Genomic DNA, 17425 nt, shown 5'->3' on the forward strand with positions numbered 1-17425 from the left:
ATTAGTTTTCAGCTCTAGCTCGCAAAAAGATAAAAATCGTTTGCGGTGTCGGAAAATAATTGTGCAAAATGTGAAAAATATGTCTCCTGGATTGTTTAGAAAGATTTATAAATAATATAATTTTAGATACCTGATTCCATTCGAATTTTATCAAGAATTGGCAGTAGGAGCAAAATATATGTGACGCAGTATTCCGGAAGATCATAGAAAGTAATAGTATTGGTCTTTTTAAGTAGCGCTTCTGTTTCTGCTACGTGGTCAGAAGTTTTTAAGCGTTTTACAACGCCTGAGAAGTTTTCTTCCATTATCGGATTTTATTGTATAAAATTATGTAATAGTTATCTATCAATTATTTATAAGTTTATTTTATTACTACTGAAATTGAAGGCCAACTTAAAATAGATTTTATCCTTTTTTTTTTAAGAAATGAATATAACCTTACTTTTTCTAAATTATAGGTTGAAATACTATTATGGAATCTCCCTTACTACGTCTTACTTCTCTTATCGCGATAAATAAATACAAATAAATTAACAAATCCAAACAAACCTGAGCGGCTGAATAGTCTAAAAGCAGACTGAAACGGACCGCCAGTTTTCAATTGCGCATGTGCTGAAACGCGCGGGTCTATTTAAAATGCTAAACTTTAGGTACACTGCCCTTTTTAAAGGGCCGCGGTTGGTATCAGGAAGAGGGAGGGCGAGTATCAGTCAAAGTAGCGTTACCTCTTGAAATCAGAGAAATTATTTTTTCTAAAAGTACATTGGGTACCGTTTTTAGTACATTTTCAGATGATGCATGTTTATGGTGGCAAATTGATCCTGTTGTTTAAAATTTTATGTTTCTAATGAAAATTCAACTTTTCCGTTGAGAATTCTTGAATTTTATTAAAAATTTGTCTTTTTTATAGTAAATTATTCTTTTTATTTACAAAATCGTCGTTTTTAATTGTAAATTTAACTTTGTGGTTCAGAATTCATGAATTACATTGAAAATTCATCTTTTTTATTAGTAAATTAACTATTTTCTTTAAAAATTCATATTTTTTAGTTGAAAAGTCAAGTTTTCGATAAATGATTCTAAGGTTTACCCTAAGCAAAATTTAGAACTGCCCGACCTAACAGTAAGCAAATGCCTAAAAAAAGGTCTTTGCTTCCCAGATTTTCCGTACTGAATACTTTTCTCATAATTTTTTCTTGAACACTTTTCTGTCAATAAAGTATGTGCTTATACGGAAATTAATATCAATAATCGTTAATTGCAGAAATTTTGGAAAATCTTTAATATTTATGCTTAAGAAAACCATATAAAATATGAAATTGTACGAGCAAGCGTATAAAATGATTAACTTTTTTTAAATATCGTTATGTTTGATTATTTTTAAATCAATTTAGATGTGATTTTTTCGAAAATTTATAATAATATTATTTATTGGGCTATATTTAACGTACAAACAATCTTTCATGCACCTCGTGAAGTCGCAATTAATACCATAAATAATTTAATAATTTGATAGATAATCCGATATCAGATTCAAATGGGTAAAAACAACATTACTGATAAAAACAACTCACTATTTATTAATAAAAATAATATAAATATCCTTTGAATTTGTAATCTTATGTATAATTTTCTGACGTGGATGGAAGCTAAATGTTAAAACTACCCATTTTGACGTTTAGAACTGCCCATTTCAATTTAGAACTGCCCGACTTGGATAGAACTACCCTTTAGAGTATAGCCTGCATAATTCTTGAATTTTATTGAAATTTTGGTCTTTTTTTGGTAGTGAATTCATCTTTTTGTTTAAAAATTCATCTTTTTTAGTTGACACTTTAACTTTTTTATTGAGAATTCTTGAATTTTGTTAACAATTTTTTTATGGAAGATTATCCTTTTTGTTTAAAAGTTTATCTTTTTTTGTTACCAATTCATCTTTTTCAGGATGCTTCTATAGGATCTCTAATTTCAAAGAATTTTTTGTCTTAAAGATATATTTTAGGGTGTAATTGTTGACGTACCAAAAAATGTAAACATAATGCTAGAAAACTTGTTCTGAAAAGTATTTTGACTAGTTAAAATAATTTTGAAATTGTTTTTAATACTTGCATTGCAACGGACGTCTAATGGATATGTTTTGGAAATCCGATATACGTCCTAACATACTATTTTTTCGAACAAACATCTAGCTTATCGTTTAACGGACACAGCTCAAAATAGTGGAAAAATTTTCCTCAAAAATATTATGGTTACTCGCTGTCAGAATTGCCGGCTCTGTGAATGCCTCGCAGTCGCTTCAAGTTAAATGCTCTATTTCTTTTGCTTCGTGAAGCTTTTTAATTTGTAGTTATCAAAGAGCTCAGAAATTTTACCCATCATCACCCTAGAGTTATACTACGCTCTGTCCACTTTTTGATAATTTTGAACCACTATTATTTTTAGGCTCAATAAATGTTAAACTTCATTTCTTAATAACATTTTCTCCATAATATATTCTTTCAGCTATTACAAATATTAATTAAATTGTGGCGTTCATTGAATGTTAAAACTATTTCATGCCATTATTATCGAGAATTGAAGATGAAGTAATCATAAACGAACACGCTTCCACCTGAAATATTAAAATAACCATTAGTATTTTGAATTAATTTACGTAGTGCAGTTACAGAAAAATTATGTGGGTGTCTGTAATTAAAGGGTCTTTATGGCCGGTATGAAGTTACGTATCGACATATAGCAGGCTAAATTCCCAACATTTTCATACCAAGATGAACCCTTTATGATGGAAAACGTATCGCCGGGGTATTTTTGAACCTGAAAATTCATAATACCTCATTTAGCGAAAAACAAAGTTAAAGTTTTGATTAGTAAAAATCACACTTACAGAGCGGTCCCTATATCCCCTTTTGTACCCTATATTAACTTAAGGTCCCTGAAGTACCCCATTTTCAAGATTTGGTCCCTGTGGGTACCCTATTTTGAGTCAGGAACTTAAAAAAAAAATAGCAAAATTCAGCGAATTACTGTAAGAAGTAACTGTAAAAAATAATAAGGGCTAGCACAGAATCACTATTAGTCACTTTTTCAAATGAATCAATCACAAAAAGTCACTTTTCATTCGATAAATTGATTCGTGGGTTGAACGCTATTCATTTTAGGGCTATACCTATTCTTGACCTATCCTGAATTCTATGAAATATTTCAGGGTATTTATAAAGATACCGAGAAATGTTTGATAGATTTCAATTACTTGAAGGAATTGTAAAGATTTGAATGTATTTTTAAAACTTCTACGGCTTTTAAGGTTTAAAAAGTTTAAAGGTTTTAAAGTATTTAAAAAGATTTCACGTTGTTTTATAAGATTTCCGAGGATTTCAATGATTTTAAGGGATTTCTTATGAAACTCTCAATGTATTTTAATACATTTTCTATGATTTTAAAAAATTTTAATAGAATTTTACGGGATTTTATAATACTTTAGCGGATTTTAAAGAACTTATTCAAGAGAAGTCTTTATTTTATGAATTTAATTTAATTTCTCTAAATTCACTCTATTCTACTTAATGCAGTGAATTTTTTATTTTTATTTTGTAGAGTTTTAATTTAATCGATCCTGAGGATCAGTTGATAAAATGATTTAAAATATTTAAATGTATTTTTTCAAACTCCTTAGAATTTTCAAGAGCTTTAAAAATTGTTTAAAGAGAATAAAGGATTTTAAACAATTTAGGTCATTTAAAAAAATTACAAAGAAATGATTTATTGATTTCATTAATTTAATGGGATTTAAAAGGATTTGAAATACTTGAAAGAATTTTAAAAGACTCTCAGGCGTTTTCAAGGGCTTTAGAAAGTTTTAAGGGTTTTCAAAAGATATCAAAGGATTCAAAATATTTTAGGAAATTTCAAAAGAGTCCCAGAATTAAAAAATTTATTTCAGTAGTTTAAAGGTTTCCAAAGACTGAAATATTGTAGGGTATTTTAAAAGATTCCAAGGCATTTTCAAAATATTTAAACAATTTCAATTTACCAAGGATTTCCAAGGGTTTTAATAATTTTAAGGGATTTTAATATTTTAATGGATTTCAAAGAATTGTTCACAAATGAGGGATTTCGTAGTGTTTCGAAGATTTGAAGAGATTTTCAAATATTTTTTGCAATGCATTTGGAATTCGCCATGGATCCTTATTAACGTATCCTAAATCCTTTTAAATTCTGTTGAATTCTTCTAAATTTACTTTATTCTAACCAAACGACTCTTTTCTACGTTGCTTTGTAAATTTACTAAAACTATTAATTATTGAAAGAATTTCAATTGAAAAATTAAAAGTTTGCTTTTCTTTCTACGAGTAGGCTTCATTTTTTACCAGAATTAACTAAGAATATCTTTCCGATGATTTTTTTTCTCTGATGCTTTGAAAATCTAAAACTATTAAATATTTTAAAAATGTGTATCAACATATTTATAGCTTGGCTATTTTTTAAGGAAGAGGCATAATTTGTTTACGGAATGAACTAAGAATGTCTTTCGATGATCATTTTCCACGTTACTTTGTAAATTTATAATACTTATTATTCATTCAAACAATTTTCATAAACATATTTAGATTTGGGGTATTTTTCAAATTTGTTTACGAAGTTAACTAAGATTGTCTTTGTGATGACTCTTTTGTAAGTTATTTGTTAAATTTACCAGAATGATTAATTATTAATTATTGAAAGAAGTTTCATAAAAAGTTTAGAATTTAGCTATTTTTCAACTAATAGGGCTTGAAGTACTCGCATTTCCCTAAACATTTGGTCAGATGAGAGGAAAACTGCAGAAAACCACCTCCGAGTTTAGTCGGGTTTTCAAAATTCGAGTACATAACCCGAACTTTCGTCGTATACGGTACCCATGCGAACTCATGTATAAATAGACGTTATTAAAGTAAAAATGATTATAGTGGTATTTTCTTAAAATTATTTCCAAATAGAATAATTACAAGAAAATTGGTGGGTCGCGCGCATGGCGCGCGTAAGAGCTTCTAGCTTTTTAAATTTGACGTCACTTGTTACCCATGGTTCAATGTGCGTTTTTTTCCCGATTTTTTGTTTGCATATTAAACGAAAAAAAGCGCGTTGAAATTTTGAAAAATGCAAAAGCATTAGCCAAACACTTTCTTCCTCGTTGGAATTTCTATTTAATATATAAGGCATGTAAAAAGGTAGAGACTTTTTTGAATAATTTTAAATCTTCATAATTAGTGTTCTAAAGAGTTTAAGTGCTCGGAGAAATTTTCACGAGGATGAAAATATCTTTGAGAATAAGCTCGACCTTTATGTGCCTATATGAGCATTTGGGATTAGAATTTAGGAAATCGTATTTTCTATCACTATAATTAATAATTATACTGTTCAAATTTGGCGTAAAAATGTATGGCTTCAAATTGGAAAGGGTGCTAAATTTAAATGAAATAGCGAATTTTCAACACAAAACATTCATTTTCTACCCACTAAGACTAATTTTCAACAAAGTACATGAATTTTCATCCAAACAAGATCAATTTTCAACATAGAAAATTCAACAAAAAAGGTTTTCTTCATCCAAAGAAAATATTTTTCAACTAAAAATATAAGAATTAAATTTTCAGTTAAAACAATCAATTTGCAGAAAAAAAGTCTCAACAAAATAATTCAATTTTTATTACAAAAGATGAATTTTCTACCGAACAAGATACAGTTTCAATAAAATCTAAAAAAAGTAAATATAGAAAAACGAATATTGCACCAAACTAATTATTTTGTTTTCAAACAGAATAGCTAAAGTGAATTTTGAACTAAAATGATGAATATTCAACTAAAAAACTTAATTTTCAACCAAATGCATGAATTTTTCAACTTAAAAGATAAATTTTCTACAAAACATAAAATAGTTCAATTTTCAGTTAGTAACACTAATTTTCAACAATGAAAAAGCGAATTTTCAACCAAATAGTTCCATTTTCAACTTAACAGATGGATTTTTAACTAAATGATGGATCTTTAACTGGAATCGTTGAATTTTAAAGAAAGAAAAATTAATTTTTACTAAAAAAGATAAATTGTCATCTAATACATAAATAATTCAATTTTAAATTTAAAAAATTAATGTTCAACCGAGCAGATTAATTGGTACCCGAAACTATGGTATATTTAATTGGAAGAATGAATAAAAAAGTAATAAATAGTGATAAATAAATAAAAAAAAGAAAGTTTTTGACTGGAATAGTTGAATTTTATACCAGAAAGATGAATTTTCAACCAAAATTGGATTAATTAAGTGGTTAGTCAAGAAATGAATGTTCCACCAAAGAGATGAAGTTTTAACTAAATTGTGGAATATTCAACTGGAATAATATTTAAGTTTTTAGTTAACAAAATTACTTTTCATCCAAAGAAATAACAACTTTTCAGTCAGATCGTTCATTTTTTAAACAAACAAATGAATTCTTAAATAAAATGATGAATCTTTAGCCAAGAAAATTAATTTCTAACAAAAGAGTTTAACTTTCAACAAACTTTTCTAACAAAAAAATCGATTTTTTAAACAAAATACGTGGATTTTCAACTATATAGTTGGATTTTCATTAAAAAGGACCAATTTTCATTGAAACTGTTGAATTTGGAACTAAGAAAGCTTAATTTTTAATAAAAAATGTAACAGGTATATTTTCACTTGGAGACTTTGAAATAGATAAATTTTCGAACAAGTAGTTTAATTTTCAAATAAAAATTTCAATATTTATCCAAATAGTTGAATTTTCATCCAAAAAATATAAATTCTCAACTAAAAATAGAATAGTTAAATTCTCTGTTAAAAATATCATTCTTAACAAACAAAAAATACGGATTTTGAGGAAAATAATTAAATTTTCTACTGGAGTAGTTAAATTTTTAGTTAAAAAAAATTGATTTTGAACAATCATTTACAATCAGAAACGCGCTCTCCAATAAAATTATGAATCTTCAATAACAACAACAAAATTTTAATAAAAAAGTTTAATGTTTGACGAAGAAGTGGAATTTTTACTAGATATGATTAATTTGAACGAACAATATAACACAATTTTTAATTACAATTGAGAAATATTTTTTCTTTGAAATACTACTTCTGCTTTAAAAACTGCTTGAAGATATTTCTTCATCTAAAATTTGGAAGAAGAACTTTAAAATAGTGACCAATTCTGAAACAGGTACCTGAAACAGGGATATCTTTAAACTCCCTGTCCCAAAATAAAAACAATAAATCAATTTTTTTTTAAACGGAGAAAATGACTGTTTCTTTTTTTTTTTAATATCATCAGTTCGATTATCAAACTTAAGTCAGTGAAAAAAAGCTGACGGAGAGAAAAATTGCAAAAGATTTCTTTAAATTATCTTTTACTGTATAGATATATTAAAAAACGTACGAAATCAAACTCAAAGAACATCACATTTTTTAAATCATATTGTAAGAGATCTTTTTAATCGATAAACAGAAACCGGTCATTTCTCAGGTTTTCACGGTAAAAATGTTACATTTTCTAGTTAAAGTCAAGCTCATTAAATGATAGTTGCACGTGAACAAACAAGTTTATTAATAAAAGTCTCCTATAGTGTATTCTTAATCTCTTATTACAATAAAAAGTCTTTGGATGAATGAGAAAAACTACTAATGTCAACAAAAATAAGCACTCTTGGACAATAATAAATTATAATTTAATTAGAGTGAATTGAGATGATATAAAAAAATCAAAGATCTATAAACCCTAAATAAATTCGGCAATTCTTATTTAAATTATGAAAACTTAAATTTTACTATGATCAGAAGTAAACTCCCTGGCATAAAAATAAATTACAGGTCATTTCCCGGTCAAGTCGCCACCCTGTTATCCTACATATGTCAAGGTCTACCTTTTTCTATCTTTATGTCAATCTAAATTAACGACTACATTTTTACACATCCCCAATTTCTATCTTCTTCAATCATTCTACTTCGAGCAGGGTGCTACGAATTACATTATAAATTTAAAATTAAAATAAAACTTCACTAGTTATGCAAACATCAACGGGCCATTGCTGATATATTTTTTTGCATTTCATAAAATTTTAACGCACTTTTTTATTAACTTGAACAATACAAAAAATGTTCATGCTTTCAATATTAAACAATTTTAAATTTTAGGATATTCCAAAATAATTACTAACTGAAAATTGGCAAATAAATTTGAGCTTGTCCAAATTTAGTACCTCTTGAAATTGGAAAAATTCAACGATAATATATCCAAATCTCTTCAAATTAGAAACATAAAAAATATGCCATTAAAAATTCAACATATATTCAAATTACTCATTTATGACAATACAATGAGGTTATGCGAAGTTCTAAACTGGCAACTGTCAAGAATTAAAATCAATTAAGTAATTAATCAAAATAAAAATTTGTATTTAAATTTCGAGTTCCAAAATTTATTATCTGTAAATTGAGGGAAGTTAAAATAAACAAATTTTAGTATTTTCTTTCGAACTGAATAATTTTAAATTACAATTCTTCTAAGCGGTTTAGGGTAAGTGTACCAGTCTCCGCACACTCACCTGTGGTTGGACGGTCTTGTGTATTTTATAGTAGGAAGTTTGCATTCTGAATACGCCATTTTGGGCATGTGTGTTGTTTTTTGTACCAGAAAATAGAACGTACACATTTTTATTCTGAAAAGTTATAAATTACTTTAGTTACGGTTTGACTAAAATAGCTGCCTTTTCCAAACAAGAGTGACTAAAAATTGTCGAATTCCTTGAAAAATTTAATTCATTTATTGCATATTTAGAGATTTTTAATCTTTCCGAACTACGACGCAGAATGTTTTGATTTACCCCGAGATCGGACAGCCTATCTAAGCTGAGCATGAACGACCATTTTGGCATTTTTACAGTGATACCGAAGTCTGACGTTTAATATTATAGGAGATAAATAAAACGTAGTGATAAGATAAGTTTAAAAAAATATAATTAATCATTTACTTCTTTTTCGATAAAGTTATGATTTAAAATAGTAAAAAGAAACTAGTTTGTCTATTCGTCATTATAAAAATGTAAACATTGTTTTGAAATCGTTACATGTCTAACCTCGACTTGATAAGCGTTAATTTGACTTTTATCCAATTTGGTTTGAAACTTCGATAGATGGAGCAAATAACCGAATTTTCGATATTTGAAATAAATTATTTATAATATTTTAAATAGTGAAGTAGGTTCGTCTCTAAAAGCGATAGTATAATCATTGTCTTGAAATTCTAACCTATAATAGATACAATTTTACATTATTGTTCAATTATTTCTATAATTTCCATTACTTGATTTTAAACGTATTTTTGATCAAACATTCTTACATTTCTTTGGTAAACCTTAAAATCTTCAAGTATTCAAAACTATTTTGTAAATTAAACGCCCAAATTGAATGATTTGAATTGCAGCCTTTAAAATTCAAAAACTGAATCTTTTGTACCTTTCAAAATAAAATAATTTTAATTTGGAAACAAACCGCATTTAAAGTACTTCTTATTTAGTTGGATGGTATATATCCTTCATTTCTAAATAAATTCGAATAAATAATATAAATGCCTAAATATTTAAAGACTTCAGAGAATTTGCATTAATTTTTTAACGTTTTATTTTTAAGTTTGTGATCTAAACATTTCATAAAAGCGCTTCTTTAATTTTACGTACACATAGCTTATTTAAAATTGGTTGAAAATGCCGAATTAGAATTTAAGACTAAAACCTAATTTTTAATGCAAAATAAAAATTTCAAAAGTGACTCTTCAACCCAATAGTTAAATTTTCAAACAAAAAGGATGAATCCTAAACAAAACAATGTAAAAGTTAATGTACAATCTAAAAAAATTCTGATTTTACATAAAAACCCGTTAAATTCATCCCAAAAACAAAATTTGTTAACTAAATATTTGAATCCACAACCAAAAAAGTTTAATCTTCAATCAGTCATATTTTTAAATATGATATTAAAATATGATATGATATTTAAATATGATATTAAAACTAAAAAAAGATTTCAATTTTAAATAAAAATGAGTAGGATTCATAAAACAACGAATTTTCCAAAAAGTAGTTGAATCCTCAACCAATAAGAAGATTTTTCAATGAAGAAGATTAATTTTGTGTTAAAAATGACGAACTTTTAACAAAATAGTTAAATTTTCAAACAAAGAGACGATTTTTAAACTAAAATTATGAATCTTAAAAAAAAAGGCATTTTTAGAAAAGCAACTTAAATGTTCAAGAACTGGTTGAATTTTCAACCAGAAAAGATGAATTCTCAACGGAAAATATAATATTTAATATTCAAACTAAAAAAATTTTAATTCATAAGAAAAGTAGATTTTTCACAAAATAGTTGAACCCTCAACCAAAAACATTTTTCCACCAAGAAGATGAATTTTTAACAAAATAGTTCACCTTTAACTCAAAAAGACCTTAATTTTATCCACAACAGTTGCAATTTCAATAAAAAAAAAAACATTCCTATCAAAATATATGCATTTTAAACACAAAATTTCAACAACAAAAAATTTTTCTGTAAAGGAAGGAAAAAAATGTTAAGCAAATTATTATTATTATTATTATTATGAAAAATAGTTGAATTCATTGCAACAAAAATTTTAACATAATAGTTCAATCCAAAAGCAGAAAAGATTGATCTTCTACCAGTTTTATTTTTTAATAAAAAAATTTTATATATTTCAAAATAGACAAGTTTTCTATAAAAGAGTTTAATTTTCAACCGGAAAATATGAACTGTCATTAACAAAAGTTAATTGTCACTCAAAAAAATAAGAATTTTTAAGGAAAAATGTAACCGTTTATTTTTATATATATATTAATAACAAGTTTATTAAAAAAATAGTTGAATTCATTAAAAAAACTAATTTTCAAAAAAAATAGCTGAATCCTTAAATAAAAAAGATGATTTTTTAATCAAGAAGATTAATTTTATACAATAAAGATGAATTTTTCACAAAATAGTTACACTTCGACCCAAAGAAATTAATTTCTAACTAAAATTATGAATCTTTAACTAAACAAGTGAATTTTTAATCAAGTTAATTTATCTTTAATTTATCTTTATTTTACCTTTATCTTTATTTATTTTTATTTATCTTTAATTTTACAGGATTTAAGAAATAAGACATTTTAAGGAAAAATTTGATTCAATTAAAAAGATATTTAGGGCTGTTTGACGCTTGGAAAGAATGAAAAATGTTTGATAAATTTTTGGAAATCTTTGAAAGTTTAAAAATATTTTTAATCTCTTTAAAATTTCCAAAATTCCTCAATATCTTTTAAACTGACTTGAATTATTTTTTTAATTGCCATAAAATCTTCCTGGTTAGTTTTTGATGATTCTGGAAGTCTTTTTAAATGTTTTAAAACATTTTTAAACCTTCTCTCCCAATTCATTGGAAAAATTAAAACTCACTTCAAATATTCCCAGATATCTTAAGATTTTTTTATTTATTTCGAAACCTTTCAATTTTCAACCAAAATGATCAATTTTGAAACAAAATTGATACTCCGGATTCTATAACCCCGCATAAAATTTGCCTGGCCGCTTTAGGCCGCTTGAGTTGGCCCCTGATGGCTTGAAAATCAGTTTTCGAAAATTAAATTTTTTAACATATCACTTTATAGGAAATTTCATGGCGCATCTTTTTTCTGGAGGCATCTTTTACCGTTTCTGTACAAAAAAAACTGAATCTTTCAGACCAGGAAATTTACTAAGTATTTTTACTTCAACTTGCTCCGAAAGACAAAGTTTTCTACGTCTTATGATGAAAGTTAATGAACTTGTCCTTCAAACGGTTGTTAAGAAAATGTGCAATTAAAAATATATTGGTTCTGTTAAAACATAAAGTTATACATTTTTTCGGAAAGCAGTATCAAAGTAAGGTTAGACAATTTTCGAACGCTTCGTTTATCGAGGAAATTTTGAGTAAACCCAAAGTTCCAGCAAGAGAAAGGTTTATTAGGATATAATTAAGTTTTCTGAAAATGTTTACATTAATTGAATTATTTGTTAACAAAATAGGAGCATTCAAATAGCATTGACCGATCGCGTGAGTGACGATAACATCGGAGCCCGGTTATAACTCGCCATTTAGCCCGCTAGAATGCACCTATGTTTGTAAACAATGTCCTTAAAATCTGTGTACATTAGAAGCATAATGTAAACAAACAACGAGCACATATTCAATTCATTTTGAAGATTAGGTGGGTAAGTATTACACATCTCTTAAAATTTAGGGAACGTTGAATTTGATTCCTAAGCAAATGTATCTGTAAATATTGAAAACGAATGACTAAAAAAGTAAATTTCAAGTTCACCAGAAACTCTACGTGACGGTAGAAAGAGAAAAAGAAATAAAAAAACGGGTTGATAATATTAGCAAAGCAAAGAAAAACAAGGTATTTGTACATCCTTCCTTTGAACAGATAAAAATTGTAATATTTATGAAAGTGAATAAAAAATAAATTATTGACTCTGATGATTATTTTCTTTATTATTTTTATTTCGTAAAAATTTACATAAGTAAAATTTCTGGCATATTTAATATGTAGATACTACTGTAAACTACTAGAAATAAAGAAAACAGGATTTACTATCGAGTCATTTAAAATATTAAGGATGTTTTTAGTATAAAGTCAAGCACATTACTCAATCGGTTTATTATGTTCTTTATAAGATTTTCTACGAACTTTATTAATTCTGTTTTTAGAAAAAGTATTAAATATGCGCTAAACAATTTTTATCTAAATAGTGGTATAATTACTAAGAAATTTAGTTTTAATAAAATCTAGAAAAATGAAGTTGTAAAAAATCTTTTAAGGAAGAAATAAGTTATTAGTAGAAAATTAAATTATTTTGTTGAAAATGAACTTCTTTGTTAAAAATTAATATTTTTCGTTTAAAATTCATCCCTTTTAGTATCAAATTAATTTTTTCGTTTAAAAACTAATCATTTTGTTTGAACATTTGTATTGTAAGATATATTTTTCTGAATGTTTATAATTACCCTTAAATACCTATATGCAATGTAAGATGTAAATCCTTAATGATTTTGCCCTAATAACAAAATAATTGTTTGTGGTTTGATGTTAAAATTTTAATTTCGTAGTGTAAAAAAATAAATAGATATAGACTAAAATGATGCCAATCCAGGGGCCCGACGCACACCGTGAGCGAAAAAGCACCTTTTTTGGACAAAAATCGACTGACAGTGCAATTCTTAACAGATTTTGATGTTTTTTTTTTTTAGAAATGACCGTAAGGCTTTCAGTTATAACAAGTAACTGCGGATATTTTAGTTCGACTTAACGTAAATTTTTTATCTAACAACAAAGTTACAACTTTTTGTTGCTAAACTTTTCCGTGATACCATTTTTTCTAAGACTTTCAAATTCATTAAAAAAGGTCATAAATCAATTAAATTAGTAACTAAAAATAATTTTCAGTGGGTAAGAGTAACTACAAAATTTGTTAATAATGTTATAAACAAATTAATTCACAAAAGTCATTTTTTCGTGATTCGCAATTATTAGCTAATTTTAACCCATAGCTTTTGTATAAAGTATCACAGATAATGATGTGCGCTTACAACAAGTTAAGAATAGACAATAATTGCCAATTATTTAAACAATTTTTATAAACAAATGCACATTTGGACCATTTTTTCATGAATATGATTGATTTTTTTGCGGAATTAATTCGAAATGTCTTCCAAAAGACTCTTTGCTACTATATTTTTAATAGTGACAAACACTGATAATTATTTAAACAATTTTTATAAACAATTGCACATTTTGACCATTTTTTCATGTATAGGCTTGATTTTTTTGCGGAATCAATTTGAAATGTCTTGCAAAAGAATCCTTGCTGTCATTCATATTGTTTATAGCCATTCGAGCTTCAGTGAGTGAAAATCGAGCTCACTCCTTGGAGATTCTCATGCTTTCAGCCATTTCTGACAGAGGTTTCATTTTCCTGGATTCTACTTTTCTATAACTGCTTCCCAAAAGGTCCGAATGGAGCAGAAGATGATGAAGAACATCTAGGTTCGTCATTTGTCTGTCAGACATCATCATCTGTGATACTGTATACAAAAGCTATGGGTTAAAATTAGCTGATCATTGCGAATCACGAAAAAATGACTTTTATGAATTAATTTGTTTAGGAACAAAAAGTTGGAACTTTGTTGTTCAATAAAAAATTTACGTTAAGTCGAAATAGAATATCCGCAGTTACTTGTTATAACTGGAAGCCTTACGGTCATTTCTAAAAAAAAAACCGAAAAGAAGAACAAATTTTTCTCCAAATTGTTTAATTTTAAACCAAAAAAATATCAATTTCCAACTAAATACAGAATAGTTACATTTTCAGTTGAAAAAATTAATTAATAAAAAACGGATTTTAAAAAAGATAGTTCAATTTTCAAGAAAAGTGATAAATTTTCAAATAAAATTATGAATCTTTAAGTAGAATAGTTGATTTATAAACCAAAAATATGAGTTTTTAAACAAGCAGATTATTTTTAAATAAAAAGATTTCTTTTCTACCATGAACTAGAATTTTAAACAAAATACATGCTTTTTAACGAAATAGTCGAATTTTGAATCAAAAAGAGGCAAATTAACCACCAAATAGTTGAATTTTTAACTTAAAAAAAAATTTTCAACCGAAACTGGAACAGTACCATTTTTAGTTACAAAATTAATTTTAAACTAAACATAAGAGTTATCAACTATAACAATGAATCTTCAACTGAAATAGTTACACTTTCAAATAAAGTGATGAATTTTCAAATAAAATTGTAATTATTTAACTGGAATAGTGGAACTTTAAACCCAAAAAATGATTTTTTTAACTAAAAGTTTGAATCTTTAACTAGAATAATTAAACTTTTTGCCAAAAAGATTAATTTTCAACCGGAAATTTAATAATTAAATTTTACGTCAAAAAATAAATGTTCAACCAGAGATGAATTTTAAACTAAAATTATGGAATATTTAACTGGAATAACAGTTACGTTTTCAGTTTTAAAAAATCATTTTAAAAAAATTCAACAAAAAAGTTCAATTTTCGGCAAAGAATTACTTTTTATACACTGAAAAACAAGCTTTCAATCAAATGGCTCATATTCCAACCAAAGAAATGCATTTTTAAGTAAAAGGATGGGTTTTCGACCAAGAAAATTAACTCTCAACAAAAGAGCTTAAATATCAACGAGATCAACCAAGTAATTTTATTCCCAACCTAAAAGATTAATTTTCAACTAAAGTCATAAATATTTAACTGTAATACTCGAATTTTTAACCGAAAAGTTGAATTTTTAATCAACAAGATAAACTTACAAAGCAGTGTTTTACACGTTACTCTCTGAAAGTAACGCGTTAACTGCCGAAAAATTTGTAACGCATACATATTATGGAAAATTTTAATAAAACTAAATATATACAGTTCAGTAAAGTAATAAACAAATATTGAATATGTCTACAAGCTCTCTTTTATTTAAACTATTGTTAAGTTTATAAATCTATGCTGCAGTCTACTTTTTAAATATCACCTCATAAGTATGTTTTATATGATCCCAAAAACCCCCATAAATGAATGTTTACATAAATTGTTTAAATAACTTATTATTTTTTTAGCAATTTTATGATATAATAGAATTAGAAAGTCCCAGTTTTTTTACAAATTTTCAATTTGTTATTCAATTTTAAATTAGAGACAGGCCATTATTTATCAGTATTAACAAGATTGATTGTTTAAATAATTTATTATTATTCATAATATTCTGTTTGCTTAATGGTAGAATGTTGCGGGTTTTCCTGAAATTGTCAACTATTTGTCTGTTTTTCATTAGGAGTGGCTAAATAATTATTAAGATTTAGTAAAATAAATTGTTTACACAAATTATTGTGGTTTATGACTATTTTCATCCACACTCAAAAATGTCTGGTTGAAACAACTAGAATTCTGGTTCAGTATGCCCTTAATGTTTTTCTGGTTAGAGTAACCAGAATTCTGGTCAAATTAACCAGAAAATCCGGTTAATTCAACGAGATTTCTGGTTACTCTAACGAGAACAATACTAAGGGCATATTTCTATTCTTTTTTCACTTAGTGCGGTTGTAACTAATGAAAGTTAACCCAAAAATTGTTAAAAGAATTTCATATTGTTTAGAACATTCTTATCTTAGATAAGTACTAGAAAGTTCTGGTTTTTCTAAAATCTTTAAATTTGCTTCGCCATCTTGGTTATTAAAAAATCATAAATAATCATTAGAGTAAACTATATTTTAAATAATCTCTTTTTTGCGAATATATTTTGCTGAGATAAAGCAGATATTTGGAATATGCTTCAAATTTTCTGCACGGATCATAAGGTAAACCGACCATTACTGGGACAACGTAAAAAGTATGTCCAATGCTGGGACAATAATTAATATCGTTAAGTATCTATTATGTTCCAACATAAATTATAATAATAAAATGTTCTATTACTTTTAAAGTTCTTTTAAATTTGTTACACGGAAAAAATTTATTCGTAAAAAAGTCACGGACTAGTAGCTAGGTCTCGGATATGAGAAAAATTCATTGGACATTAATGTAATTTCGTAAATAATCTGCGAATTTTGAGAAAGAATTGACGAACTTGATATGACAAGTCTGAAACCGCTCATAACTTTTTTCCGTAAATAATTTAAAAAATATCATGAGTGATTGGGAAAAGTTTCACAAAGTACTCACGAGCTTGTCTGACAAATCTGGGAACTAGGACGTAGGTTCGTCTTTACGTGCCCGCACACACTCGCTCCCACCTGCTCGGCGCGCATGCGCACGCGTATATGTGCATTGAATTTGTTGGATGAGTGGCTAGAACTTTTATTATACCTACAGTGTTTAGCCTCGATGGCTGCGCGTGTTTACACAATCATGGTTTATGTTTAGAAAATGTCGAGTTCGAGGTTTCAAATCCTCAGAGCAGTGATCCCATATCTGAAACGAGATGATATCCAATCTTATCACAGGCCTATTTCCTTGTAAATATAGTAGGAGACGATATACATGACTGGGTTGCGCGCGCAACCCATTTCTCGTCTTCTGAATTTGAAAACTCGAAGGTGCAAGATTGCCGGTCGGAAAACTTCGGCGGTTCTATTTATATCTCGATCCCCATTTGAAAGAAATTGAAGCCTCGGCTGAAATAATGTTGTATCAACACATACAGCAGTCTTGCGCGCGCCTATTTATCTTTTTATGAAAAAGAACAAATGAAAAGCCTATCTTTTCTGTGTTATACATATTTAATGAATTTTACAAAATATTAGTATAAATAAATAGAAGACA

General features: G+C 26.9%; 1 protein-coding gene across 2 annotated transcripts in view; it reads right to left on the reverse strand.

Moving 5' to 3' along the window:
* Positions 1 to 17092, reverse strand: part of LOC117167214 (F-box/LRR-repeat protein 4-like) — a 140155-nt gene extending 123063 nt beyond the window's left edge. The window contains exons 1-5 of one of the 2 annotated variants that reach the window (XR_004466371.1): positions 16826 to 17082; positions 8596 to 8709; positions 2885 to 2990; positions 2765 to 2814; positions 2124 to 2611 (exon numbers count right to left, since the gene is read on the reverse strand). The gene's annotated coding sequence lies outside the window, so the exon portion shown is untranslated. Of the gene's footprint in view, positions 1 to 2123; positions 2612 to 2764; positions 2815 to 2884; positions 2991 to 8595; positions 8710 to 16825 lie in introns of those variants that run through there. The other variant, XM_033351988.1, reaches the window with a different exon arrangement.
* Positions 17093 to 17425: the final 333 nt, after the last annotated feature.

This window comes from Belonocnema kinseyi, chromosome 1 (genome assembly GCF_010883055.1).
Source record: "Belonocnema kinseyi isolate 2016_QV_RU_SX_M_011 chromosome 1, B_treatae_v1, whole genome shotgun sequence".
NCBI lineage: Eukaryota > Metazoa > Arthropoda > Insecta > Hymenoptera > Cynipidae > Belonocnema > Belonocnema kinseyi.